The sequence below is a fragment of the Carex rostrata genome, chromosome 21 (genome assembly GCF_964058835.1).
Source record: "Carex rostrata chromosome 21, lpCarRost1.2, whole genome shotgun sequence".
In the NCBI taxonomy this organism is placed as follows: domain Eukaryota; kingdom Viridiplantae; phylum Streptophyta; class Magnoliopsida; order Poales; family Cyperaceae; genus Carex; species Carex rostrata.
The window spans coordinates 173,121-200,090 of NC_135938.1; the positions used below are offsets into that span (position 1 = coordinate 173,121).

Here is a 26,970-nt window from a genome sequence, read left to right on the forward strand (position 1 = left end):
CCCATCCAATAGATATAGATGCGAATGACCAGGGGAGTAATTATAGGAGCAAGCACCATGACCATCTCAGACAAACCAATGTTTTTACTGCTCTGGAAGTCGTGAAAACTATGACCTCAAACAAGAGGATCCAAGTTTTCCTACGCCTTGTTCACCTAAACATGTATGTCTTGATTGTCTATATTGTTTTCTGAACATCTTCTTCTGCATTTAGGATTTATTAACTTTTCAGTCTGTGGGCTTTATTTCACTTAGAAATTTCTGTTTATGGTTTCTAATAAGAGGATTTCTTTATTATATTCTCATGTACTACAACCCAATTTTGATGAATGTTGTTCTGCAGTAATATATTCTGCACTTGCAAGCAAACAACTGGCAGCTCGCGCGCTAACTTTTGTGTCTTTATTTACTATAAAGTTTCTTAATTTAAATCTTTCATGTTTTTAATTGGTGTCAGCTCGCTAACTTTATCCTGATGCTAGGTCAGGCCTGAATCATTTGACTATTTTCGTCAGAGATTACAGTTTATCAAGGACAATATGTCATCAGCTGAGATTTTAATGTCTGTAAACCATCCGCTAGCTGGAGAAATTGTTTTCAAATGTCGAAGAGGTGATGAATGTGGTGTATAGCCTATAGGCCCAACAAGCGCTTCCTTCAGGGGCGTCTAGATGATATGATATCAGTAAACTCGCCCTTGCCCCTTCTTATCGGTTCTGGCAAAGTTGGTTGTTGGATTTCTTTTGATATTCTTATGGAGAAAGCCATGGATGGAAGAAAGACCCCCTCCCCCATTGCTGCTTTTGAAAAACTTGCAGGTGCTTTTAGTGGAACAATTTATCTCTTTTTTTTTTTTTTAAATTAGATGTTCTGTTGTACATCCTTGTAAAATAATATCTTGTCTTTGCTTTGCTTTGACAATAGGCATTTGGAAATATTTCAAAGACTTAAAAGGAAATTGTTATATTTCTTTTACATAGTGTATTTAAAATATCCAATTTTTATCTTCTCATCAATGCTTTTATGTATCAGGATTGATGAAGAAATTACAAATAATAAATCAGGCTAGTTGGCAGGAAACCTTTCAAGCCCTGTGGATCTCTGCTCTTCGACTTGTCCAACGGGTTGGGTTAAACTACAACTTTTTATGTATCTATTTCTTCCTACTTTCAACTACCTATCATCATATTATACACTGTAATTGTTCTTTTCTACATCAACTTTTTAGATAAAATTTCATTTATATTAATTTCATATTTAAGACGTGCCCCTAAAGAATAAGACTTGAATTCAAAATAACAAAAACTTCTGTTGAAATGAATTGTATTTTTCTTTGTTCTCATACAAGCCTATATAGGCGTTATATCTTTCATTCAAGTCCCTAAACTTTTTTATAATCCTTTTTACCAAAAGGACCCTATAAAACCCAAAATACCGAAAACATACAATAAATCTCAACACTCCCCCTCAAGATGGGCAAAAGATATCCATCAAGCCCATCTTGTCACATAACCTAGCTAGATCTATTGAGCTATGTCCTTTGGTGAGGCAGTCAGCTACTTGATCTCCCGTAGCTACATGGCTCAGCTCCAATAGTCCACTTTTCAGCTTTTCCTTTATGAAGAACCTATCGATCTCCACATGCTTGGTTCTGTCATGCTGCACAGGATTGTTGGCAATGCTGATCGCTGATTTGCTATCACACCACAACTTCATTTTGGCTACGTGATTCACCTTGAGATCTTCCAGTAACCTCTTCAGCCACAGCATCTCGGCAACTCCCAATGCCATAGCCCTGTACTCAGCTTCTGCCGTCGATCTCGCAACAACCGGCTGCTTCTTGCTCCTCCAGGAGACCAGGTTGCCCCCTACAAACATGCAGTAGCCAGATGTGGACCTCCTGTCATCTTGGCAACTAGCCCAGTCAGAGTCACAATAGCCCTCAATGTTCATGTGCTCATTCTGCCTGAAGATCAAGCCCTTCCCCGGTGCACTCTTCAAGTACCTTAGGATATGATACACTGCGTCCATATGGCCCTTCCTAGGGTCATGCATGTAGCGGCTCACCACGCTTACTGCAAATGAGATACCAGGACGAGTGTGACCCAAATAGATCAATCTGTCTACCAGTCTCTGGTACCTTTCACGATCAACATGTTCTCCTGCCTCTGCACTTATCTTGGCCTTCACATCAATTGGAGAAACTGCAGGCCTGCACCCCAACATGCCTGTCTCACTGAGCAAGTCCAGGACATACTTCCTTTGAGATAGAACAATCCCCTCTACTTCGCGAGCCACCTCAATCCCAAGGAAGTACCTAAGTTGTCCCAGATCTTTTACCTCGAATTCCTTCCCCAATTTTGCCTTCAACTGTGCAATCTCCCCCTCATCATCCCCGGTAATGATCATATCGTCGACATACACAGCCAGCATAGTAATGTGACCACCATGTTGTCGAAAGAACACCGTGTGGTCGGCATTGATCTGCTGATAGCCCATTGATGTGAATTTTACTACTACACAAGTAATAAATCCTAATTTACCCTCAATTCGGTTGCAAGTGTACAACCTTGTCAAGTAGTACTTAGGGATCGTCTCCACAGGGACAATTCGGAATATTAAACCTAACCTACTCAATTTAATTTAGTAAAGGAAATAAAAGGAATTTGTTTGTTTTTGGGATGGTTCGGTTTGATTGTGACTAAACTAAAGCTTCTAAAGTAAATTCGGTTTATAACAAGTATGAGAAATTAGGGTTTGCTTAGGGTTCCTATCCACTAATGTTACGACTAATTGGTTTATAAATTTCTGTTCTTAGGTTTATGAAGGCACAGTTTGGTGTTGTAGGTATAAAGTGATATTTCTATATTAATACCATCTTTAAATTAGAATAAGCGTCACTTCTCAGTACTTGGCTATTCTAATCTAAAGTCACTAAGTCCTTACTGTCCCAATTGAATTAGAAAACTATCTTTCACCTCTCGGTACTTGGTACAATTTTCTGACCTATTAGGTAAAGCCCGTATAAGACAAGCGTCACCTCTCAGTACTTAGCCTATCAAATACTCTATTCCTTATGGTCTGGACCTAATATCCAATTTCTCAATTGTAAATACTAAATCCTAGGGTTTCATGCAATTTCGATTAAGTCCTCACAAGCAATTCAAATAAAGAATAGATCATGACACAAGAACAAGCATATATCAAGTAAAACCAACTAAACCATAACAAAAGTTTCAAGTACAACCCTACATAACCCTAGAAAAGCTCTTAGCCAGCCATGGCCAAGATACAATCAATTCAAAAGAAATAAAAGAGTTCCAAAGAAGAGAAAAGCAAATAATAAAACCGGTTGATCAATGATCTCTCCTCCCTTCTTCTTCTCTCTTCTTGTTTTCCTTTTGCTTTTCCTTGTTTTTCTCTCTCAATTCTGTCTAAAAAACGTTCCCCTTTATCTGTTCTACAGGTCTCTATATATATACAACTCAAAAATCCAGAAATAACCAATCAGAAATAACTAATTCGGACTCTGCACCGACTTAACTGCGGGCCGCAATGGACCCATTACGGGCCGTAATGGGCAGTTAATAAATCAATCTGCGCAATTCTGAAAGGCCATTACGGGCCGTAATCACTTCATTACGGGCCGTAATGGAGAGGCTGAAATTTTTCTGGTGTGTTCTGGCTGGTTGATTACGGGCCGCAGTGGATCTCATCACGGGCCGTAATGGATAAGTCAGATGCTCCATTCTTTATGCTAATTCGCCCGGTTTGAGTCGTTAAGCTCCATAAACTTGATTACCTGTAGAACAAACAAAACTAGGGCAGTAACTTGAACTTTTGGACATTTCTAACCTAGTTAACCCTAATTAAATCAAAACTTGGTTTATTTTTCATATTCAACCCTAGGTTTTTACATATATAATTTTGGCTTATCAAATTCCCCCAAGCCTAGTTCTTGCTTGCCCCAAGCAAGTCTAGCATCCAAAGATATCCCCAGGGCTGGTCATGTCTTTCAAACCAAGTTATCTAAACTATCCTAACAAGGACTAAAACTAAAAATTCGTCAGTTAAGGCAAATTATGGTGTAAACAACTCAATTTCAAGGATAGGTAAAAACAACTATTCGGATTTCTTTCAATGATCTTCTTCACCTCACAAACATAAGTTTTGGTTTTAATTAAGCAGATTTATACCCAAATAATGCCTCAGAGTTAGTGAACTTTGAACTTTTCCCCCAATTCTACAAGTGACAACCAATTCCAGAAAATCCTTTGAAAAAGAAAATTTTAATTTAGGGGTGTAGACTGTGCCTGATGCTTTGACTTTTTTTTTTTTACTTTTGCATCTGTCTGTTTTTGGCTCGCTCATTTTCCTTTATATACCCAAATCTTTTGTATTTATTTTGTTTCTTTTTCTTTTCTTCACTCTCTTTTTTTTTTTCTTTATTTTATAAAATGCGGATGTATTTGTCCTAAGGACTTCAATCCTACATTTCTCACTTTTTCAGCCTACACCTTTGTTCAATTAAGTTCGGTTTAGAAAAGGATTTCTGAGTCTCGCGCAAAGTCTCCTACGGGCACCAAGCCTTTCAGAAACTCTTGGCCTTGCGCATCTGAGACTTGATTTCCAACATATAGAATGGGTTCTAAATAAAAAGCCACCGGTACCAAGGTACCACAAGATATTAACCCACCAATTATTACCTTTTCCTATGCCATGTGGTTATATCATTGAAATCACCAAACAAAAAATTTTTAAAATATGCCCCTCAATTTATATTGTTTTCCCCTAAATTGCACAAAACTCACTAAAAACAAAAGCAAAGTAAACAAAGATGTAAATTGGATACAATTCCTAACAATTCCCCCCCCCCAAGCCTATCCATTGGCACCGTCCCAGTGCCACAAACAAACGAAAGGAAAGAAAAATTAGGAATAAGAGAACTCACAGAGTAAGCTATTGAGGAGGTGCGCCGCCTTGCTGAGGCGGTGTTCCTTTTTGCTGTGGTGGTGCATCACTCTGCTGAGGTGGTGCGCGCCTCTGTCTCCTGCGCCTCGGTATCGGATCAGCTGAGACGAATCCAGAGCTCGCCATGTGAGTATAGATGCGGTCCGTCCTGTGGTAAGTGCCATGCTGCTGATCTGCCATCTCATCAATGTCACCTGCAAGATCAGAGTACTGGACCTGCATGCCCCCCATCTGCGTGGTGAGCTGAGTAATGTCAGCATGACATGTGCCGAACTGGTCTGCCATGTAGGTCTGACTCTGACTGCTTTGTTCCTCAATATATTTACGGAGGTCTATGATTTGTCGGTCGAAAGCAGTGAACCGCTCATTGACATAATCATGCAGCTCCGTATACTTTGTAGCAGTCTGATTCGCCAGATTGGTGATGTTGGTGTTCATCGTTTGCATCAGCTCAAACATCTGCTGCGGGGTCGGTTGATCGGGACCAGGAGCCCAGAAAGGTGGAGGTGGAGCATGGTGCTGATCTGGCGTAGGTGCCCCGAATGGATCTATAGGTGGCTGTGCAGCAGGCTCGGCCCCTGGCTGGTGCTGATACTGGGGCTGCAGTGGTGGACCCATATTGAGAGGCAGAATCCAAGTGGTAGGATCTGCCACATCGATCGGGAGTTGGAGGGGTAGAGGAATATGCTGGCCACCACGTGAGATGAAGAAATATGAGTCTCCCACTCGAGTAAATATGCCGGCCGTCTGCAGGTATGTCATGTCAATGAATTCAGTCTGCTTCTGGAGGCGCTTGGCAAGAACTCGATAGATTGGACCCTCTACAGGAAGTACACGGTGATAAATGGCAAGCCGGGTCACAAATCCACCAACAGAGATCATGCCACCCTGACTGCCATTGTCACGCACGCCCAATATGTGTTCAAACATGAAGGCAGCGACATTGGGTAGTATGTCAGGTCTGGATTGGGCATTGAGCATGGCATACATGAAGAAAAACTCATTTTCCCCCATATTACCCACAGTCTCCCCGCGTGCAAAGATGGTGAATGACAAGGCGCGCTGGATGTAGCGGAAGACGGGGTGGCTGATCTGACTGGCCTTGTAAGTCCTCCTGGGGCCTCCGATCAACTGGCAAGAGAAGTCATAGAAATTCGTGTTCTCGTCCCAAGCAGGAGCCTCCACTGCATCAGTTCGGTTAGGGAATCCCATGATGCGGTTTGTTTCTTGCATGCTGATGGAGTACTGCTCACCGTCCAAGCAGTATGTTGCCAGATGCTCATCCTCCATCTCTAAAGTGGACAAAAATTCAAAGGTTAAGGAACGGTAAGCTATTATTGGTGTGGTGCAATAAAGCCAAATACCAAGGGTAGACATGAGAGATTGGACATCATCCAAAATACCTAATGACTGGAGGGTAGGTATATGGATATACTTTGGTTGGACAACCTTCCTGGACTTGAGAGACTGGAAAATCTCTCGTGCCTTTCTTGTCTTAAACCTGAGACCAAAGTCAGTGTCTTTGTTCTCAGGCCACTCTGATTCTGGTAGAGTGGTCCAATCAGGTATATCAGACATCTCAGCGTCTACAGGACCACTGTTGGTACTGGCTCCTCCCCTATATTGTTTGGAACGTTTTGGGGGAACGAAATCATTCTCTGCCACTGCCTTACCCTTGCCCCTAGTCTTTGGTGGCATGGTGAAATTGGTTCAGTAATTTGGTCTAAGTCAAGTTCAATTCTATCCCCAATTTGTTCAATTCAATGACAGTTACCAGTTTGGTCAAATACAAACTCAACTCACACCAATGCAGTTCATTTCAATCACAAGCCATAACTCTTCGATTTGATCCTTTAATTGAAATTTAAAAGAGTTAGAAATACAACCGGATTAGTTTAATCAAACCAATTTGAAGTGGAGAAGCAGCCGAGAAGTCCTATTTCAAGTTGAAACTTTTAATTTCAACTAAATCAGTGCAGAATGGCTTCCTGCGTGCTGCATTACGGACCGAAATGGAGAGGGCTACGGGCCGTAATGGGTATGTGAAAAGGCGCCTCTGATGCTTCACTACGGGCCGTAATGGCTTGTGTTGCGGGCCGTAATGCCGCGGAGGAAGAGTTCCCGGTTGCCACAGATCTGTGAAAGAAAGAAAATAAAATCAAACGAAAAACGAAAAAGAAAAGGGAAAAAGAGAGAAGAAAAAGAAAAGAAAAAGAGAATTAGAGAGATAGATTGGGAGAGAAGAAGAAATTAAAAAGATATTGAGAGAGAGAGAGAGAGAGAGTGAGTGTTCTGCAAGAAAAAAAAAAAAAAACCCCATTTTAAAGAAAATTCGCGACTGTTGGGCTTCATTGCGGCCCGTAATGAAAATGGTTGCGGGCCGCAATGGATTTTTTTTTTTTTTTTTTTTTATATCAAGTAGCTGACTGCGGCCCGTAATGAGAGTGGTCTCGGCCCGCAATCCAGCCGAATTTTTTTCTAAACTACCTAAACTACTTTATCTAAATGCATTATAAAATTAAAGTACGAAATTTAAATATGCTGAAAAGTAAATTGGAAATCTAAATGTGCAGAAAAGTAAATTGCTTGGGTTGCCTCCCAAGAAGCGCTTGTTTATAGTCTCAAGCTTGACTATTCTCCTCATCTAATTCGGTTGTGCATCGGTAAGGGAAATGTTAATCCTCCCTTCAACCGGTTCTCCATAGTTGTACACCTTGAGTCGCTGCCCATTCACTTTGAATGCTCCAGTTCGCTCACTCCAAATCTCCACCGCCCCATGTTCAAACACACGTTTCACCTGAAACGGGCCGCTCCACTTGGATTTGAGTTTTCCTGCAAAGAGTTTAAAACGTGAATTGAACAATAAAACATAATCACCAATATTAAACTCCCTTCGTATGATGTGCTTATCATGCCATTGTTTTGTCTTCTCCTTGTAGATTTTGGCATTTTCGTACGCGTTGAGACGGATCTCCTCAAGTTCATGCAAGTCGAGAACGCGTTTCCTTCCGGCTTGTAGCATGTCAAAGTTGAGAGATTTGATAGCCCAAAATGCTTTGTGCTCCAATTCAACCGGCAGATGGCATGGCTTGCCATAGACAAGCTTGAAAGGAGTCATGCCAATTGGTGTCTTGTAGGCCGTGCGGTATGCCCAAAGTGCATCATCTAACCTCAAACTCCAGTCTTTTCGGGTCAAGCCTACAGCAGTTTGGAGGATGTGCTTGATTTCGCGGTTAGAGACTTCAACTTGGCCACTTGTTTGCGGATGATATGGAGTCGCGACTTTGTGCCTTACACCATACTTCTCCATTAGGGTTTGAAAGGAGCGGTTGATGAAGTGAGAACCTCCATCACTGATCACTACCCTTGGAACACCGAATCTTGGAAAAATTATCTTTTGGAAAAGGCGCTTGACAGTCTTTGAGTCGGCTCCTGGGCTTGGTATCGCTTCCACCCACTTGGAGACATAGTCCACCGCTACAAGGATGTACTTGTTGTTGCATGAACTTGGAAATGGCCCCATGAAGTCAATGCCCCATACATCAAATAATTCGACCTCAAGGATACTTTGTTGAGGCATCTCATGTCTCTTGGTGATGTTTCCCATCCTTTGGCATTTGTCACATGAGACAACAAAATTCCTCGTATCCTTGAAAAGAGTCGGCCAATAGAAACCGGCTTGTAGGACTTTGGCCGAGGTTTTGTTGGTTGAAGCATGTCCTCCGTAGGGTGAGGAATGGCAATGGTGAAGGATTGATTGAACCTCATCTTGTGGAATGCAGCGTCTATGGATCCCATCAACACCAAGCTTGAAAAGATAAGGATCATCCCAAAAGTAATGCTTAGCATCCGCGAAGAACTTCTTGCGTTGTTGATAGGTCAGATTCTGAGGGATGAGACCACATGCAAGGAAATTGGCGATGTCAGCAAACCAAGGGAATTCGACTTGATTGACTTGGTAGAGCTGTTCATCGGCAAAAGAATCATCAATTGGTGCTTCTTTGCTTGAAGGTTCGGCCACAATGCGTGAGAGATGATCAGCTACTAGGTTTTCGGTGCCCTTCTTGTCCCTTATCTCAAGGTCAAACTCTTGGAGTAAGAGTATCCATCGGATGAGGCGCGGTTTTGCATCTTTTTTGGTAAGGAGGTAACGGACTGCCGCATGATCAGTGTAGACAATGACCTTAGAACCCACCAAGTAAGGGCGGAACTTGTTGATGGCGAAGACCACTGCAAGCAACTCCTTTTCAGTTGTGGTGTAGTTGACTTGGGCCTCATCTAGCACCTTGCTTGAGTAGTAGATTGCATACGGCTTCTTGTCAACTCGCTGCCCCAAAACTGCTCCAACAGCATAATCGCTCGCGTCACACATAATCTCAAATGGCTCACTCCAATTCGGGGGTTGCAAGATAGGTGCAGAAATCAAAGCTTCCTTCAAGCTATTAAAGGCATCTAAACAATCCTCATTAAAATCAAAAGGGGCATCTTTGAGCAATAGGTTAGTCAAAGGTTTGGCAATTTTAGAAAAATCTTTAATGAACCTTCGATAAAAACCTGCATGCCCTAAAATACTCCTAACGCCCTTCACATTAATAGGCGGAGGTAGCTTCTCAATCACCTCTACCTTGGCACGGTCCACCTCTAAACCTTTTTCAGAAACAACATGGCCCAATACAACACCCTCTTGAACCATAAAATGACACTTTTCCCAATTTAAAACAAGACTAACCTCTTCACATCTTTGTAGGACTTTGGTCAGGTTGGTCAAACAATCATTAAAGGTTGTACCATAGACTGAAAAGTCATCCATGAAGACTTCCATGGATTTTTCAATGAGGTCTGAAAAGATTCCCATCATTGCCCTTTGAAAAGTGGCAGGGGCATTACATAACCCGAAGGGCATCCTACGATATGCAAAGGTACCATATGGACAAGTAAAAGTTGTCTTTTCTTGGTCATCAGGGTGTATTGGTATTTGAAAGAAACCACTGTAACCATCAAGATAACAAAAGAAAGAGTGCTTAGCTAGTCGTTCAAGCATCTGATCAATGAACGGGAGAGGAAAGTGATCCTTGCGCGTGCCAGTATTGAGCTTTCGATAGTCTATGCACATGCGCCATCCCGTCACGAGTCGTGTTGCAATTGGCTCGCCATTCTCTCCTTCTATCACTGTTGTTCCTCCCTTCTTTGGCACCACATGGATTGGGCTCACCCATTTGCTATCGGAGATTGAATAGATGATACCGGCGTCAAGAAGCTTTTGGATCTCCTTTCGTACCACCTCACTAAGATTTGGATTCAATCTTCGTTGTCCTTCAATGGTTGGCTTGTGTCCTTCCTCCATGAAAATGCGGTGCATGCAGATGGAAGGGTTGATTCCTTTGAGGTCATCGATGGTGTAACCAATGGCCTTCTTGTGCTTCCTCAAAATTGTCAAGAGTTGATTGGTTTGGTCTTGGTTCAGGGATGCATTAACAATGACAGGATAGGTTTGGTCCGGGCCAAGGTATTCGTAGCGTAGGGTCGATGGTAATAACTTTAGTTCTACTTTGGGTGCATCCTTTGCGGTTTCGGCAAAGTTTGGAAGGATCTCAGCTGTTGAAACCTGAAAAATAGGGCTCAGAACGGGGTTTAAATCAGCTGGGAAGGGCTCATTACGGGCCGTAATCACTCCATTACGGGCCGTAATGAGTTCTGGATTCTGCTGGTGATCGTGTGGTTCAGTCTGCAGGGGTTGCGGACCGTAATGAGAGTCACTGCGGGCCGCAGTAGGGTCTGCAGAATGCGTTTTGCTGGCCTTTTCGCTCTCCTGTTCCATCCAATACTCAAAGGAACCCTTCTCCAAGTTGTACCTGAGTTCCTCATCTAAAAACCGATCAAGAATCTCAACACTAAACACGCTTTGATCGTTAGATGGATATCTCATCGATCTTTTGATGTCAAATGTCAATTTTTCTTCACCAATATTCATTGTTATGATTCCATCATGGACATAGATCACAGCTTTTGCTGTATTGAGAAATGGTCTACCCAACAAAAGTGGTGTATGAGTATCCTCATCCATGTCAACCACAACAAAGTCAATTGGTACAAAGAACTTGCCAATTTGGATCGGTAAATCTTCTACCACTCCTAGGGGTAACTTAACCGATTGGTCTGCCAATTGAAGAGAAATTCTGGTTGGCTTAAGTTCCCCTACACCTAACCTATCATAGACCGACTTTGGCATGAGACTTACACTTGCCCCTAGATCACATAGTGCACGTTTAAATTGGACATTTCCTATGGAACATGGTATTGAAAATTTACCCGGATCATCCAATTTTTTGGGCAACTCATTCATTACCATGGCACTACCATTTGAGTCTAAGGACACCATTTGTACTTCCTCAAGCTTGCGCCTATTTGATAGAATGTCCTTGAAAAATTTGGTGTAAACCGGCATTTGGGTCATTACCTCAGTCAATGGTAGGTTTACATGCAATTGTTTCAACAATTCAAGGAATTTAGCAAATTGCCTATCAGTTCTCTCATTCTTAAGCCTACCAGGAAAAGGTGCAAATTTATGAGGAGGAATGTAGAGAGGTACCTGTGCACTTACCTTTGGTGGCTCATCTTGAGATGGATTTGCTTGAATGGCAGGGTCGCTTGGTGCAATTGGTGTAGCTTCCTTTGAGGCGGAATCCTCGTGTGTGGAGATGTGCTCATCATTGCTTCGTGTCTCTTCTCCTTGCGGCTGTACATAGGCGTCCTTTGGCATGGGTGGATCCTCATACTGCGTACCGCTGCGAAGCATGTGCCTGACTGCCTTGACATCCCTGGGATTGTTCTCAGGTTTTGGTGGAAGGGAACCCGGTTGGCGAGAGGATTGTGTAGCTTGTTGTGCAACTTGGTTTTCAAGCATTTTGTTTTGGGTTGCCAACATGTCTACCTTTTTGGTCAATTCATCGAATTTTTGATTTTGACTTGCCATGAAAGTCTCCATCATCAATTCAAGATTGGACTTTGGTGGTGCATTAGAACCATACCCTTGGTTACCATAACCTTGATTTGGTCTATTAAAGTTTGAGTTACCTTGGGTATTTTGGTCATTTTGTCTCCACGAAAAGTTTGGATGATTTCTCCAACCGGGGTTGTAAGTATTAGAGTAAGGGTTGTTATTTGGTTTGAAATTGCCTTGGTTTATGGCATTAACTTCCTCATGACTAACCTCATTACCTATACCACAATTGAGTGCTAAATGATCGGTCCCACCACAAATTGAACAAGGAAGAGAAGAAGGATAATTTACCGATTTTACGCTCATTTGATCAATCTTGCGATTTAAAGCGGCAATTTCTGCGGCCATGCTTGAATTCGAGTTCACCTCCTTCATTCCCCGTTGCAGGATGACCGGGGTCTCCCTAGGGTTGTGCCATTGGCTTTGGTTGAGAGCCATGTCATCAACCAACTTGTATCCATCAACAGCCCCTTTGTTCATGAGACTTCCTCCAGCGGCTGCATCTAGCATACCCTTGTCTTGTGGCAGAAGACTGTTGTAGAAGATTTGCAACAGGTTCCATCCTTCAATGCCATGGTGAGGGCAGCACCTCTGCAGCTCTTGAAACCTCTCCCATGCTTCGCTCATGGTTTCATCCCCTCTTTGTCGAAAATTGTGGATTTGATGGCGCAAGGAGTTTGTTTTGGATGGTGGAAAGAACTTGTTGAGGAAAGCATTCGCCACCTTAGGCCAAGTGTTCATGTTCTCGGGCCGTTGTCCCCTTATCCACCCCTTAGCCTTATCTGCAAGAGAAAAAGTGAAAGCCATCACTTTAAGATCATCAGGAGAAACAGTTTGTACCTTGATTGTACTGCAGATTTCTTCAAAGTTGGCTAAGTGTTGCGTGGCATCTTCATGAGGCAGACCATGGAAAAGATTTCGCTGCACCATGCTAACCCATGCAGGAGGAATTTGGTATTCCTCAGCATTGATAGTAGGTGCAGTGTACCCAAGATGGATTTCCTCAGCCCTAGGCGCAGTAAAGTCTCTCAAAGGGCGGTTGGCATCGGCTGCTTCAAGATTCTCTCTCTCTTGGTTAGCTGCCCTCAACCGTTGAAGTTCATTGGCCATCCGATCCCTTTCTCTTTGGAGGTTTTGAAACCTAGCATCATCATTGCCGGACGACATGTCTAACCGGCGTGGATTCAAGGGAAAGAAAGGTCCCCTTGTCGGGTGCTTGTTTCTTCTCTGGTAAAAAAGATGAGTTGATCCTCTCCTCGAAAACCACTCTACCAAATCTGTGGCGTCCGGAGTAGGAGGTTCCTCTGCCAGATTTCAACCTAAATCAAAAGAGAAAGAAAATAAAATAAAAGAAAATTAAAAACAATTACTAACTAAATTACTTAGGTCCGAAATAATATTCACCGTTGTCCCCGGCAACGGCGCCAAAAACTTGATGTGAATTTTACTACTACACAAGTAATAAATCCTAATTTACCCTCAATTCGGTTGCAAGTGTACAACCTTGTCAAGTAGTACTTAGGGATCGTCTCCACAGGGACAATTCGGAATATTAAACCTAACCTACTCAATTTAATTTAGTAAAGGAAATAAAAGGAATTTGTTTGTTTTTGGGATGGTTCGGTTTGATTGTGACTAAACTAAAGCTTCTAAAGTAAATTCGGTTTATAACAAGTATGAGAAATTAGGGTTTGCTTAGGGTTCCTATCCACTAATGTTACGACTAATTGGTTTATAAATTTCTGTTCTTAGGTTTATGAAGGCACAGTTTGGTGTTGTAGGTATAAAGTGATATTTCTATATTAATACCATCTTTAAATTAGAATAAGCGTCACTTCTCAGTACTTGGCTATTCTAATCTAAAGTCACTAAGTCCTTACTGTCCCAATTGAATTAGAAAACTATCTTTCACCTCTCGGTACTTGGTACAATTTTCTGACCTATTAGGTAAAGCCCGTATAAGACAAGCGTCACCTCTCAGTACTTAGCCTATCAAATACTCTATTCCTTATGGTCTGGACCTAATATCCAATTTCTCAATTGTAAATACTAAATCCTAGGGTTTCATGCAATTTCGATTAAGTCCTCACAAGCAATTCAAATAAAGAATAGATCATGACACAAGAACAAGCATATATCAAGTAAAACCAACTAAACCATAACAAAAGTTTCAAGTACAACCCTACATAACCCTAGAAAAGCTCTTAGCCAGCCATGGCCAAGATACAATCAATTCAAAAGAAATAAAAGAGTTCCAAAGAAGAGAAAAGCAAATAATAAAACCGGTTGATCAATGATCTCTCCTCCCTTCTTCTTCTCTCTTCTTGTTTTCCTTTTGCTTTTCCTTGTTTTTCTCTCTCAATTCTGTCTAAAAAACGTTCCCCTTTATCTGTTCTACAGGTCTCTATATATATACAACTCAAAAATCCAGAAATAACCAATCAGAAATAACTAATTCGGACTCTGCACCGACTTAACTGCGGGCCGCAATGGACCCATTACGGGCCGTAATGGGCAGTTAATAAATCAATCTGCGCAATTCTGAAAGGCCATTACGGGCCGTAATCACTTCATTACGGGCCGTAATGGAGAGGCTGAAATTTTTCTGGTGTGTTCTGGCTGGTTGATTACGGGCCGCAGTGGATCTCATCACGGGCCGTAATGGATAAGTCAGATGCTCCATTCTTTATGCTAATTCGCCCGGTTTGAGTCGTTAAGCTCCATAAACTTGATTACCTGTAGAACAAACAAAACTAGGGCAGTAACTTGAACTTTTGGACATTTCTAACCTAGTTAACCCTAATTAAATCAAAACTTGGTTTATTTTTCATATTCAACCCTAGGTTTTTACATATATAATTTTGGCTTATCACCCATGCCTACCATAGCCATCCTGAATCTATCAAACCAGGCTCGAGGGGACTGCTTCAGCCCATAAAGAGATTTCTTGAGCCTGCACACCTTACCCTCCGTTTGTTTTGTGCCAAAACCCGGTGGGACCTCCATGTATACCTCCTCCAACAAATCACCGTGAAGGAAGGCATTCTTCACATCGAGCTGGTGCAACTTCCACCCCTCATTCGCTGCTAAGGAAACAAGTGTCCTTACTGTGCTCATCTTCGCCACGGGTGCAAAGGTCTCATCATAGTCGATGCCATAAGTCTGACTGTACCCCTTCGCCACCAATCGGGCCTTGTAACGCTCAACCCGACCCTCTGGGCTTTGCTTCACAGTAAAGACCCACTTGCATCCAACTGCCTTCTTGTCTGGTGGTAGTGACACAAGCTTCCAGGTTTTGTTCTTAGCGAGAGCCTCGAGCTCTTCTAGCATGGCTGCTTTCCACTTTGGATCCTCCTTAGCAACCTGCCAACACTTGGGTAAAATAACAGAGTCCAACGATGCAATAAATGCTCCATGTGCTGGTGATATGCTAGAGTAAGAGACAAACTGGGCAATGTCATGTGGAAAACCATAGCGATCAGGAGGATGTCCCGCATTGGACCGAGAAGTCCGTCTCAATGACATGGGAGTGGGAGGAGAATCAAGAGGAATTATATCACCTGAGTACTCTGAATCTGAGGTGGATGGTGTAAGTGCCACAGGAGTCGAAGTAGGCATGGACAAGGGACTTGGCACAGGTGGCACTGTAGGCACGACTCCCTCACTCTGCTTATTTCTCCTCACATACACCTCACGGTATCTCGACTCCCCCTGAGCCTGAGTGCTACCACCTTCGGGCTCATTTCTCTCAACTTCCGGCTCACCCACAGCCGAATCCTCCCTTTGCGGCTCAACCTTGGCCGAATCCTCATTTTCCGGCTCAACCCTAGCCGAATCCTGCTTTTCCGGCTCAATCCTAGTCGAATCCATCAGTGGGCAAGGAATACCACTCACACTCACCATCCTCCTCTCACCATCACTACTACTCTCCCCCTCTCGCCTCATACCTCTTGTATCGAGCGAGTCTCCAAATGGTGATGTAGTCTCTGAGGAGTAGTAAGGTTCGAGCTCACGAAATGTAACATTCATACTCATAAACAATCTCCTCTCTACTGGACTCCAGCACATATAACCCTTTTGAGTACCAGAGTAACCCACAAAGATGCATTTCACCGCTCTGGGATCCAACTTTCCCACTGTTGGTCTGTTGTCTTTCACAAAGCATACACAGCCAAATACCTTTGGAGAAAGAATACCCTCATTATCTCCTTTCAACATCACACACGGAGTCTGCCAGTCCAACACTCTAGATGGCATTCTGTTGATCAATTGTGCGGCTGTCATGACTGCTTGTCCCCACAAATGTTTCAGAACATTCATGGAGATCATCATGCACCGGGCTACCTCCAACAAGTGTCTATTCTTCCTCTCTGGCACTCCATTTTGTGCTGGTGTGTAAGGGCACGTGGTCTGATGATGTATCCCATGAACTGACAAATACTCCTCGAATGCCTTGTTTGTATATTCGGTCCCATTATCGGATCTCAGTGCCTTCACCACAGCACCGAACTGAGTCTGAGCCGCCTTATGGAAATCCTTGAAGCAAGCCAGTACATCATTCTTGTTTTTCATCAAGTACAACCATGTGACAAGGGACTTGGCACAGGTGGCACTGTAGGCACGACTCCCTCACTCTGCTTATTTCTCCTCACATACACCTCACGGTATCTCGACTCCCCCTGAGCCTGAGTGCTACTACCTTCGGGCTCATTTCTCTCAAAGATGTTTAGGGACTTGAATGAAAGATGTAACGCCTATATAGGCTTGTATGAGAACAAAGAAAAATACAATTCATTTTTCCCTAGAAATCTACTACTTCTATACCTATAGAAAATCTAATCTCTCTGTAGATAGTAGTATATATATACAACACAAGATGTAGATTAAATTGTAAGTAACAAATATGTTTCTGCTAACTTAATTATTATTACTTCTGGAAGTTAGGCTAGAGAACCAGTGTCAGGACCAGTTCCCCACCTTGACTCAAGGCTATGTCTGCTGCTATCTATTTTACCCTTGAGCTTTGTAATTCTTTTGAAAGAGGAGAGTGACAAAGTCTCTGAGGGAACCACTGATTCTCCCATGAAGCAGGGTTTTGTGGCTTCTCTCCAATCCCTGGCACAGTTCACTTGTCTCCTTTACCCGCCTCAGCCAGTGATTGAGGCAGCTAATGATGCTGCGACAAAAGCAGCTGTTTTTGTGAGCAAACATAAGATGAGAAGTAGTGATCTCAAGATTATACCTCAAAATAATAGCTCTCCAAAAGCATGTAGTTTTCCTGATTACTACTTTTTCTGAAACTCGTTTACCAATGATGCACTGCAAGTACTTGATTCCGAACATTTTAGTATGCCAATAAATCGTGTAACAATTGTTTTGTAGGGGATATGCTACCATACATTGCAATGCATAGAGGGGTCTGTGCATTGCATTGTCAGCCGTTGGATCGCCTTTAAGATTCGTGCAGATCTGATAGATGGGAGAGGCAAAATATGTCGCTGGGAATTCAAATTTTCGGAAATGGACCCTCCATTTGAATAGCAGACTCCCACCCGTCCCTTCTTTCTCTCTTAACCTCAACAGGCAACCCTAGGTGAAAAATGGCACTCCTCTCCTCTCCCGTCGGCGCCAACACCAGCGATCCCGCCTGACCAGCCCTTGGCGAAACTGACGGTCACCAGCCCTAGGCGAAACCGACTGACCAGCCCTAGGCGAAATCGACGGACAGCAGCCCTAGGCAACGGGAAATGCAAGCCCTAAGCGAGTACCAATTTCCACCGCTCAGGTACTGTGCAATGTTAGTTTTATTCTTCAATTTGACTTTTAACTTTTTTATATTTATCAACTTTTTCTTCTAAATTTTGGTTTTCATATGAAGGGCGAAGAACTGAGGAAGTTAATAGGAGCTGCTGCATACATTGAGTGCAGCTCAAAGACCCAACAAGTACTTGCCTATTTACTTTCTCTTCTGTTTTTTTATTAAAAGCCAATTCTAATTTCATTGCACTAGCTCTTGATTGGTTCTTAAAATTTATCCAAATTATTTGTAATTTGTTGGAGATGATAACTATATTAGATGACAAGGAATTAAGCACTACAATTCCATATATTTGCATCTGCTCACAAATTAAACATCCATAATTTCCGACCAATATGGATTTCAACCCATGTCCACATGATTTCTGACTATTAAATGAAGGGTTGTCAGCAAAAAGTGAGCAAACTGTCCTAAAATTTATGTTTCTTATTAAAAAATAAAATATGTTTGGTATTGATGAAATATTGGGCCTTTCTTTCTATAAGACCAAGGTAACTTTTTTGTGTTAGATGTCAATTTTGTTGATGTTGCTATTGCTACTGTCTCTACTTAGCCTTTTTTTTTTTATGTTTGATGGATCTTTTAAGTGCACACTGCTATTTGTTTATCACAACTACATATCTGTCATGTACCAATTTTTTTTTTTTTTTTTTATGTTGGAACTATTCTAGCCTTTAATAGTAATCTATCATTTTTTTTGGTGGATTTAAGTTGTTTAACAGTATTGAAAACCAGAGCTTTTATTCTCCTTTGACTTGTACATATCATGCAGAAATATCATCAAAAAGTTCTTATCATAAGCAATGTAATTCTTAAGTTTGGCTGTGCTTACAATCAGAATTTTATGATTATTGTGTTAGGATGTTAGAATGTGATTGTCCTGATAATGTAGAGGTAGGCTCAAATGACCTTTATGACGATGGAGATGGAGATGAAAATAATCCGAGAATTCAGATGCAGGTAATCTTTGTTATTTTTCATTTTTTAAATATTTACAATTGCAACTTAAGCAAGAATGTTTAGTGATTACGGTTTGCTTATTTGTAACAGTCAGATATCAACGATCCCTACATCCATTATTATGAAGCAACACAAGCGGATGAGCCTTTGTCAAATGATACAACTAAACCGTATGTCGACATGGAGTTCAATACACCTGAAGAGGCATACACTTTCTACAACAATTATGCATGTTTTGTTGGATTTAGCGTTCGCAAAAATGCTTCGACAACTAATAAGAATGGGTTGTCATCGGTTCGATATGTTTGTTCCAAAGAAGGAAAATCAGATTGGCATAAAAGAAAAGAGATGCGTATCGGATGCTCGACGGATGTTGCTGCACCTGAGAAAGAACATGGAATTACAAGGGTTGAATGCAAGGCCTCATTTAGAATCAGAAAAATGGCAAGTGGAAAAATGGAAAGTGAGCGTCTTTATGGAGGATCACAACCATGAGCTAATCACGAGCCCTTCGAAGATTCGAAATTTGCTATCCCATAAGCTCATGACGGCAGGTCAGAAGCACACCATACGTAAATTGAGTGCTCAAAATGTGGGAACAACTTAAATTATGGAAATCATAGGTGCCGAAAATGATGGTAAGGGAAATGTTAGGTTCAAGAAGAAAGATATAAACAATCTGATAGTGAGAGATAATGCAAAGCTCATAGGGGTTGATGTTCACACAACTTTGATATATTTCAAACAGAAGCAAGAGGATCCCGAGTTCTTTTATTCAGTATTGGCAGATGAGGATGGTGTTGTGAAGAATATTTTTTGGGTTGATGGTAGAGGAAGGAGAGCATACAAAGAGTTCGGTGATGTCGTGACTTTTGACACCACCTATCAGACAAACAAGTACAACATGCCTTTCGCACCATTCATTGGAGTCAACCACCACCGTCAATCCATCTTATTTGGCATGGCTCTTCTCAAATGCGAGACGGCGGACAACTTTTGTTGGTTGTTCAAAACCTTCTCGGAGGCAATGTACGACAAGCATCCTTCTGCCATTATTACTGACCAAGATCCCGCGATGAAGAAGGCAATTGAGTTGATTTTTCCAACAACTGTCCACAGATGCTGCCAGTGGCATATAATGAGAAAGGCAAGGGAACGCTTTGCGAAGCTGTACCATGAGAAGCCTGGTTTCGAGGATGAATTAAAGGCTACAATCATCCGTAGTAAGACGGTTTTAGAGTTTGAGAAACGTTGGAAAGCTATGTGTGACACGTACAACATGAACAATGCTAACTACATCAAGGTGATGTACAGAAATCGGGAGCAATGGGTGCCAGCCTACTTTCGAGACACTTTTATGGTTGACATGTCAACTACTCAGAGGAGTGAGAGTATGAATGCTCTTTTTAAGCTATTGGTAAATAACCACAAATCTGTTTATCAATTCGTATTGCAGATTGAGAAGCTAATTGAGGGCATTTGGCAAAAGGAGAGTGATGAGCATATAAAAACGATCAATGAGGTGCAGCAATTATGGTCAAGATACAAAATAGAGGTCAAAGCACACCAAGTTTATACACGGCAAATATTTTTGTTGTTCAAAGAGATGGTACAAGATAGCACACTTGGTGTTGTTCTCGAAGTCGAGAGAGGTGTATCTTATAAGGTTAATATTTTCGAACATCCTGAAATTTATAATTATGTACCCGAGTCATACACGGTAGAGGTGGACAAAGAAAAGTGTAGGGTTTCTTGCGATTGCAAGGGGTATAATGCAAGTGGAATTCTCTGCCCACATGCAATAAAAGTAATGCAATATGTGGGTATGACAGACCTACCCGATCATTACATTTTGAGACGGTGGACTAAAGGGGCTAATGCAAGTGTCAAAAGACCCATTAGTGAGAGAAGTATGGATTCGGGAGAGTCGGCGGAGTTGCTGACATTGAGAAAAGCTTCTTTAAAATCAGATTGGATGGAGCTTACCGAACTAGGGGCTGTTAGTGCAGAGGCTTTTATTTGTATGAAGGAGATAATTACAAGTGGAAAACATAAATTGTTGTCGGTGCTAGATAAGCAAGTGCAAGGAGGTGTCACCTTCTTTGAAGAAGCGCAAGGAGATGCCTCCTTTGAAGAAGTGCATGCCACTCCCATATTTCGTGACCCACGAGAGTCGCAATGTAAAGGCAGAAAAATGATTTCGACACGAATGGTGCCTCCTTCTTTGAAGAAACGCAGGACTTGTAGCATATGTGGCGAAAAAGAGGGCCACAACTCAAGAACTTGCCCAATGGTTCAATTCTTTTCACATCTTTTTTTCTTAATTTCAACTTCATTTTAAAATGCATATTAACATATAGGATTTATATAGAAATGCTCACTGTTTAGATTACCATATATAACATATTAACCATATATAGCACTGATCAATACCTTATATGCCAACTTTGCCACTGCCTTATAATGCTTGTACACCACAAATTTGCCACTGCCTTATATGCCAACTTTGGTCTTACCTTCCTGCAACAGTGCCAATTCATGAATTGCTCAATTTTTTTAACTCAATTTTAATTCATGAATTGGTCATTGTGATAGCTGAAAAATAATGGAAAAGGCAAACGAAAGGCGGTTAATGATGAGGAGAGTGGTGTTCAACAGATGGAAGAGGCAAACGAATCTGATGAAGAATATTTTTTATGAGATTGTGGATTGGTTGTAATATTTTTTAAACAGATGGAAGAGGCAACAGATGGAGTGGTGTTCAACAGATGTAATATTTGAGATTTAAGTTATGTAATATTGTTTTTAGACAAGAGATATATGTCTATATGTGCTTCTGTTAACCAACTTTTAGTTGTAGCTGTAGAGTGGATTGATTTTGCAAATATGAAAACTCTAGTTTCTTTTTTTGGTGAAAAATTTCTGACAGTTGAATGTAGGTAGATTTGCAGGAAGTGAAGTCTGATAAATTTACATGTCACCGGACAAGCTCATATCTGCTAGTCTTAAAAATATTTGGTCTGAAGTTAAAAACAAAATAAAAGAAGTAGGCCTAACTTAATATTTATGTGTAAGGTTCAAATATTAGAACATCTGATCATAGCTACAACTATAGTAATATATTAGGTGTCCTATGCGAATCAGACCCTAAATATTTTTTATAGAAGAAGTATGCAACTTAAAACATTACTAATACCTGGCGGCACAAGAAAGCTGAAATCTGGATAATATCAGCTACTTTTCCAACAGCTTCGCACTAGTGATAATTCAAAATCAATTTTTTCAAGACTTACTCATTTAGAAAGCATAATTAGTATTAACAACCACAATTAAAGATAACATGCACCATAATTAACAAGGTTCTTACATATTATATTAACAACCACAATCAAAGCATAGTATTTTAACCACAATTAAAGATAACATGCACCACAATTAACAAGGTTCTTACACAATATGGCTTTTTCAAATAACATGCACCTTTCGCACAAGGTTCCTACACAAAAGTACACACATCAATACACAAAGTGTAATTAATCCGACTAGTATTTTCTTGAGTATCGAAGTGATTTCCGTTTCAAATAAATCTCTTGAACCATTTTTGTGATTTTGCATCTGAGATATATTCTTGATATTGGTAGTGATGTTGCACCAACCATTCCACTCGTTGCAATTTTGACAACAATAAAATTGTCATTCATATTACAAGGCTACTCATTTGGCCTACACAAACAAAATTAAGAAGGGTTAGATAATAAGGGAAAAATCACTATGTACGATTTCTATTCTGTCATTCATATTACAAGGCATGCATATATTATGATCATATCATAATAGCTAAATTACCCTCCTTTAATCAGGTTTCTATTTTTATACAATAAGCATACATTTGTTGTTGAGACTTTGACTAAGAAAATTATGTTTGTTTACCAGAACATTTTGTTTCTAGGTATACTCATCCAAAATAAGTTAATTTTATATTAATTCATTAAGAGTTAAGGGATAGTAGTCAATAATCTCTCTTTTACTAAACAAACGTACTTTTCTTTGATATAGTTTTTTTTTTTCTGGTATCGTACTTATTTCATCACGATTCTTATTAATTTTGAAATCAAAAAATAATTTGCACCCAAAGTACAATTTAATCATCCATATTAAATTAAATCGTCTAGTAGAATAAGGAGATTCTATGATACTGTCTCTAGTAGAATTTTTTTTTTCAATTGGCCAAAGGGGATCCTAAGTTCCAAATTAAACTATAGAGTCCCATTGCACGATCATCTATAAACAGAACATTAAAGGAAATTAAAAGCTATAGAGGCAATGCCCTAGGTCGCTGGAGGTCGTACCTCTGACAATGGTGGTCGTTGGAGGTGGAGCCGACAGGAGAGGAGTGGAGCGGGAGAGCTGTCCGTCGATTTCGCCTAGGGCTGGTGACCGTCGGTTTCGCCAAGGGCTGGTCAGGCGGGGTCGCTGGTGTTGGCGCCGACGAGAGAGGAGAGGAGTGTCATTTTTCGCCTAGGGTTGCCTGTTGAGGTTAAGAGAGAAAGAAGGGACGGGTGGGAGTCTGCTATTCAAATGGAGGGTCCATTTCCAAAAATTTGAATTCCCAGCGACATATTTTGCCTCTCCCATCTATCAGATCTGCACGAATCTTAAAGGCGATCCAACGGCTGACAATGCAATGCACAGACCCCTCTATGCATTGCAATGTATGGTAGCATATCCCGTTTTGTAGAACCTAATTTCATCAATTCCCAACTTGGGTTATATAGAGTGCACATATTACATAGAGGTCTCTAAACTATTCTCTAATTACCCTTTTACCAAAATATTCTTTGTTTCTCAACAGTAACTTTGAGCCGCATAAAGTACTTGTGCATATGAGTTAGTATAGGTATTCAAGGTTTGATTTTCTATTCTGTAATTCACGTAGTAATGTATCCAAAAAATTGAATCAATTATTCTGTTATAGAGGGAAGTTTGTTGCATTTAATGGTGGAAGCATGCATCGCCAGAGATCTCATAGATACATCTGCTTACTTTTGGCCGGGTTATGTGGTTCTATCCATTGCTAAAACATGTCCTCAACCTATGCTAATTCAAGATTCCCCATGGTTGAACTTCATGCAAGGAGTTCCACTTACCGAGTCTCTCCAAAGTGCCCTCATAGCTATTCCTGCTCCAAGGTATTAGAAACTGAAAATTAGTGAAGTTGCTCCTGACTTGTAGATTAATGGTTGGAAAATTTTCTTTCTAGGGTTAAATTGATTGCAATTTTAGAAGTCAGTGGATGTGATTCTCAACTGAAGTATCTTGATCCAAAGTTTACTTAGGCTGATTGAGTTAAATTGATTATAAAAATTCATTTTTTAGGCTAATAAAAGTATCCATGAATTTTATAAAATTTACATGCATGTCCCTTTCAGTTCCTTGAAAAACTTATAAACAATAACTTTCCACATTGATGACTGCCAAATTTAACCCTCTTTCATTTGTCAACAGTAGAAATGAATGAAAAAGGAAAATTGGTAGATTCATTAAAATTTGATTGGAGAACTCGCATAATGTGGTCCCAATCACCTCAAGAGAGAACAAATTTCCTTCCAAGTTGCATGAAATGAATGCATTTTTCTTTCTTATTGGGTCCTAAACAGGAAATTTGGCAAAAGAAGAGCTTAATTTATTCTTGTTACTGGAACGAATTGGTTTGCATCAGTCCCTACTCCCTAGTATCATCTGTCTCACAACAAAATGTACATTGTTACTAATCTGCTGAATTTATAATTTTGACTCACCTTTAGTGCGGCAGAGCTGATGAAATTGACTCATTTGGCACTAAATGGATCAGAAAATGATAAACTGGCTGCTCCAAAAATCTTATGCGCTGCATCTCTATTCCGTGGCTGGAACATCCAGGTAGTTCAATAAATATACAGTGCAGTGAATTTGTTTGTTTTGAAATCTTAAGAGTTAAGAGATGGTCTCATATATATATATATCCTAAACCTTGTGGTGAATGTACTATCTTCTTATTTTAAGGAACATACAGTATATACAGTAGTGAAGTTGTTATCTCCACCACTGCCGTCCAATACTCCTGCAACTGGAGAAGCAAATCATTTCCTTGATCACATGCATATGTTGACGGCAACCTTATCATCCCTTTGTCACACTGATATTCTCCACATGCATCCTTTGGTTGCATGGTGTGGTAAGGCTTCTTTCTCACTTCTTGCGCAAATATTTCATCAGAATAAATTAAATTAATATTGGAAAAAAAATGACCAACTTAATAATTGTTGCTGATTAATTCTCTAATTCTTATGTTCCTTGAATTGGGTAAACCTAATTTTGCAAGGATTTACACAAGGAAAAGCATTGGTTACGTACAAATTAAAGATTTACTGTCTGGACAAGTGCAACTAAAGGTTGGTTCATGAAGTAATAGTGAAGTGCTAATGCACAATCCTTTTCGAACTTTGATAACTGAACACTGTTGCGTGGGTTATTCCCCGTGTCCCGAATTTAATTTTTATGATTTCAAAGTGTCAATGAAACTTATTCACCTATTAGGTCTCTGCTTTTCACCCAAGTAGATTGTATCTGGTTTCAGATTCCAGAAGTTGTCGCAGCTCTAATACCATTATGTGAGGTTTTTGGGTCACTGCAACCTCCGCATCCCTATAGCTCAAGTGCCAGTGAAGAAGTCTCCGTCTACAGTGTCTTTTCTTTTGCATTTCTCTAATTCCTTCTCCGCCTATACAAGTTCTATGTACCGTCTCAAGGGCACTATGCCTCTGGGCGCACAGGCCCTGTGCATCCTGAGCTGACGCTTGATTACTTCCTCTTAGTGCACAACACTATCATTCCCAACAAGTTTACCACAAAAAATTCTGATTGCATTGCTAATATCACTGATCCATTGCATGACTTACCATGCCGTTCCATATACATAGATTATTTTCCAAAATTACGGGCATGGTACTTTCAGAACGAGGCTTGTGTTGCCTCAATTCTCTCTGGCCTTTGTAACCCTAGGCCAGTGCTCCATGTCGCAAACAAGATCTTGAATATGATTTTCTGTAAGGAAAATAAAGGCAACCAACGGGTGCTAAATAGTTCTTCTATGGACCCAGATACAGATAAGAGTTCTCTTTCATCAAGGACTTCCACTACTAGCCTCAACGGATCATCCCAGAGTACCAGTACCAGTATTTCTGAGAGTGAAGACCAGGCTCTTCCATTGCTTCCTGCTTGGCAGGTGCTTGAGGCCACACCAATTGCTATAGAGGCTCTTCTTACTGCATGGGCCAACGGAAGGCTCTCATCTCGTCAATTGACTACAGGTTTGATCCAATGCTCTCCCTCCATGTTCTCTCTCTCTCTCTGTTTTTTTTTTTTTTTTAAAGCTTGGCAAGGGTTACCAAGAGTCTTTCTCTCTCTCAAAATTATGTGTACCAAAAATGTAAGAATCATTCATAATTGCAATTTGCAGGCTTGAGAGATCTAGTGAGCTTCTTCCCAGCTTCCATAACAGCTATTGTAAGTTATTTTTCGGCAGAGATTACTCGTGGAATCTGGAAAGATGTCCCAATGAATGGCACCGATTGGCCCAGCCCTTCTGAAGCTCTTTACACATTTGAATCCAGATTGAATGAGGTTCTTGCATCTGCCGGGGTCCACATTCAGAGCTGCTATCCACGTGAGTCACATTATCACTTGGTCATGGTCATGGTCAGGTCATTATTAGCTAGTATCATAGTTGACATTGTACGCGCAAACAAACATTCAGGAAATCTCTTGATGTAAAGTAATGCGTATCTACTTTATTATATATGCAGGTGGTATTGCTCCAACTTTGCCACTACCTCTAGCAGCCCTTCTGAGTTTATTTATCACCTTCGGGATGGATAAGAGCTTAGAATATGCACGTGCTATCGTGGGCCGTGCATTGATAAACCATGCTGTGTATAGCAATTGGCCAAGGATGCTCGTATGTGGTGCAGTAGTGTACCAAAAGATCTGTAAATGGCAAGATTTTTTAATCATAACTTTGTCACACTCAACCTTCACGCATGATATGGATGCGGTTTTCCAGTTGATGCGCAGCTGTTTCAGAGCCTTCCTTGGTTATGTTCCGAGTGATGGCTCTTCTATCACCTCAACACGTGGTGTGCATGGTTGGTCTTTTGGGACAGTCTCTTTCTGATATTTACAG

At 40.9% G+C, this 26,970-nt stretch overlaps 2 pseudogenes across 2 annotated transcripts; both read left to right on the forward strand.

Annotated features, from left to right (window-relative positions):
* Positions 1-25,941, forward strand: LOC144573315 (mediator of RNA polymerase II transcription subunit 33A-like; annotated as a pseudogene). The gene is made up of 8 exons (XR_013517927.1): positions 1-163; positions 483-818; positions 1,033-1,124; positions 16,916-17,240; positions 23,725-23,938; positions 24,554-24,668; positions 24,792-24,963; positions 25,366-25,941. The product of XR_013517927.1 is annotated as a mediator of RNA polymerase II transcription subunit 33A-like (transcript).
* Positions 17,507-21,449, forward strand: LOC144573215 (protein FAR1-RELATED SEQUENCE 5-like; annotated as a pseudogene). Its single transcript, XR_013517903.1, has 6 exons — positions 17,507-17,756; positions 17,850-17,915; positions 18,650-18,749; positions 18,840-19,303; positions 19,358-21,042; positions 21,345-21,449. The product of XR_013517903.1 is annotated as a protein FAR1-RELATED SEQUENCE 5-like (transcript).
* Positions 25,942-26,970: the final 1,029 nt, after the last annotated feature.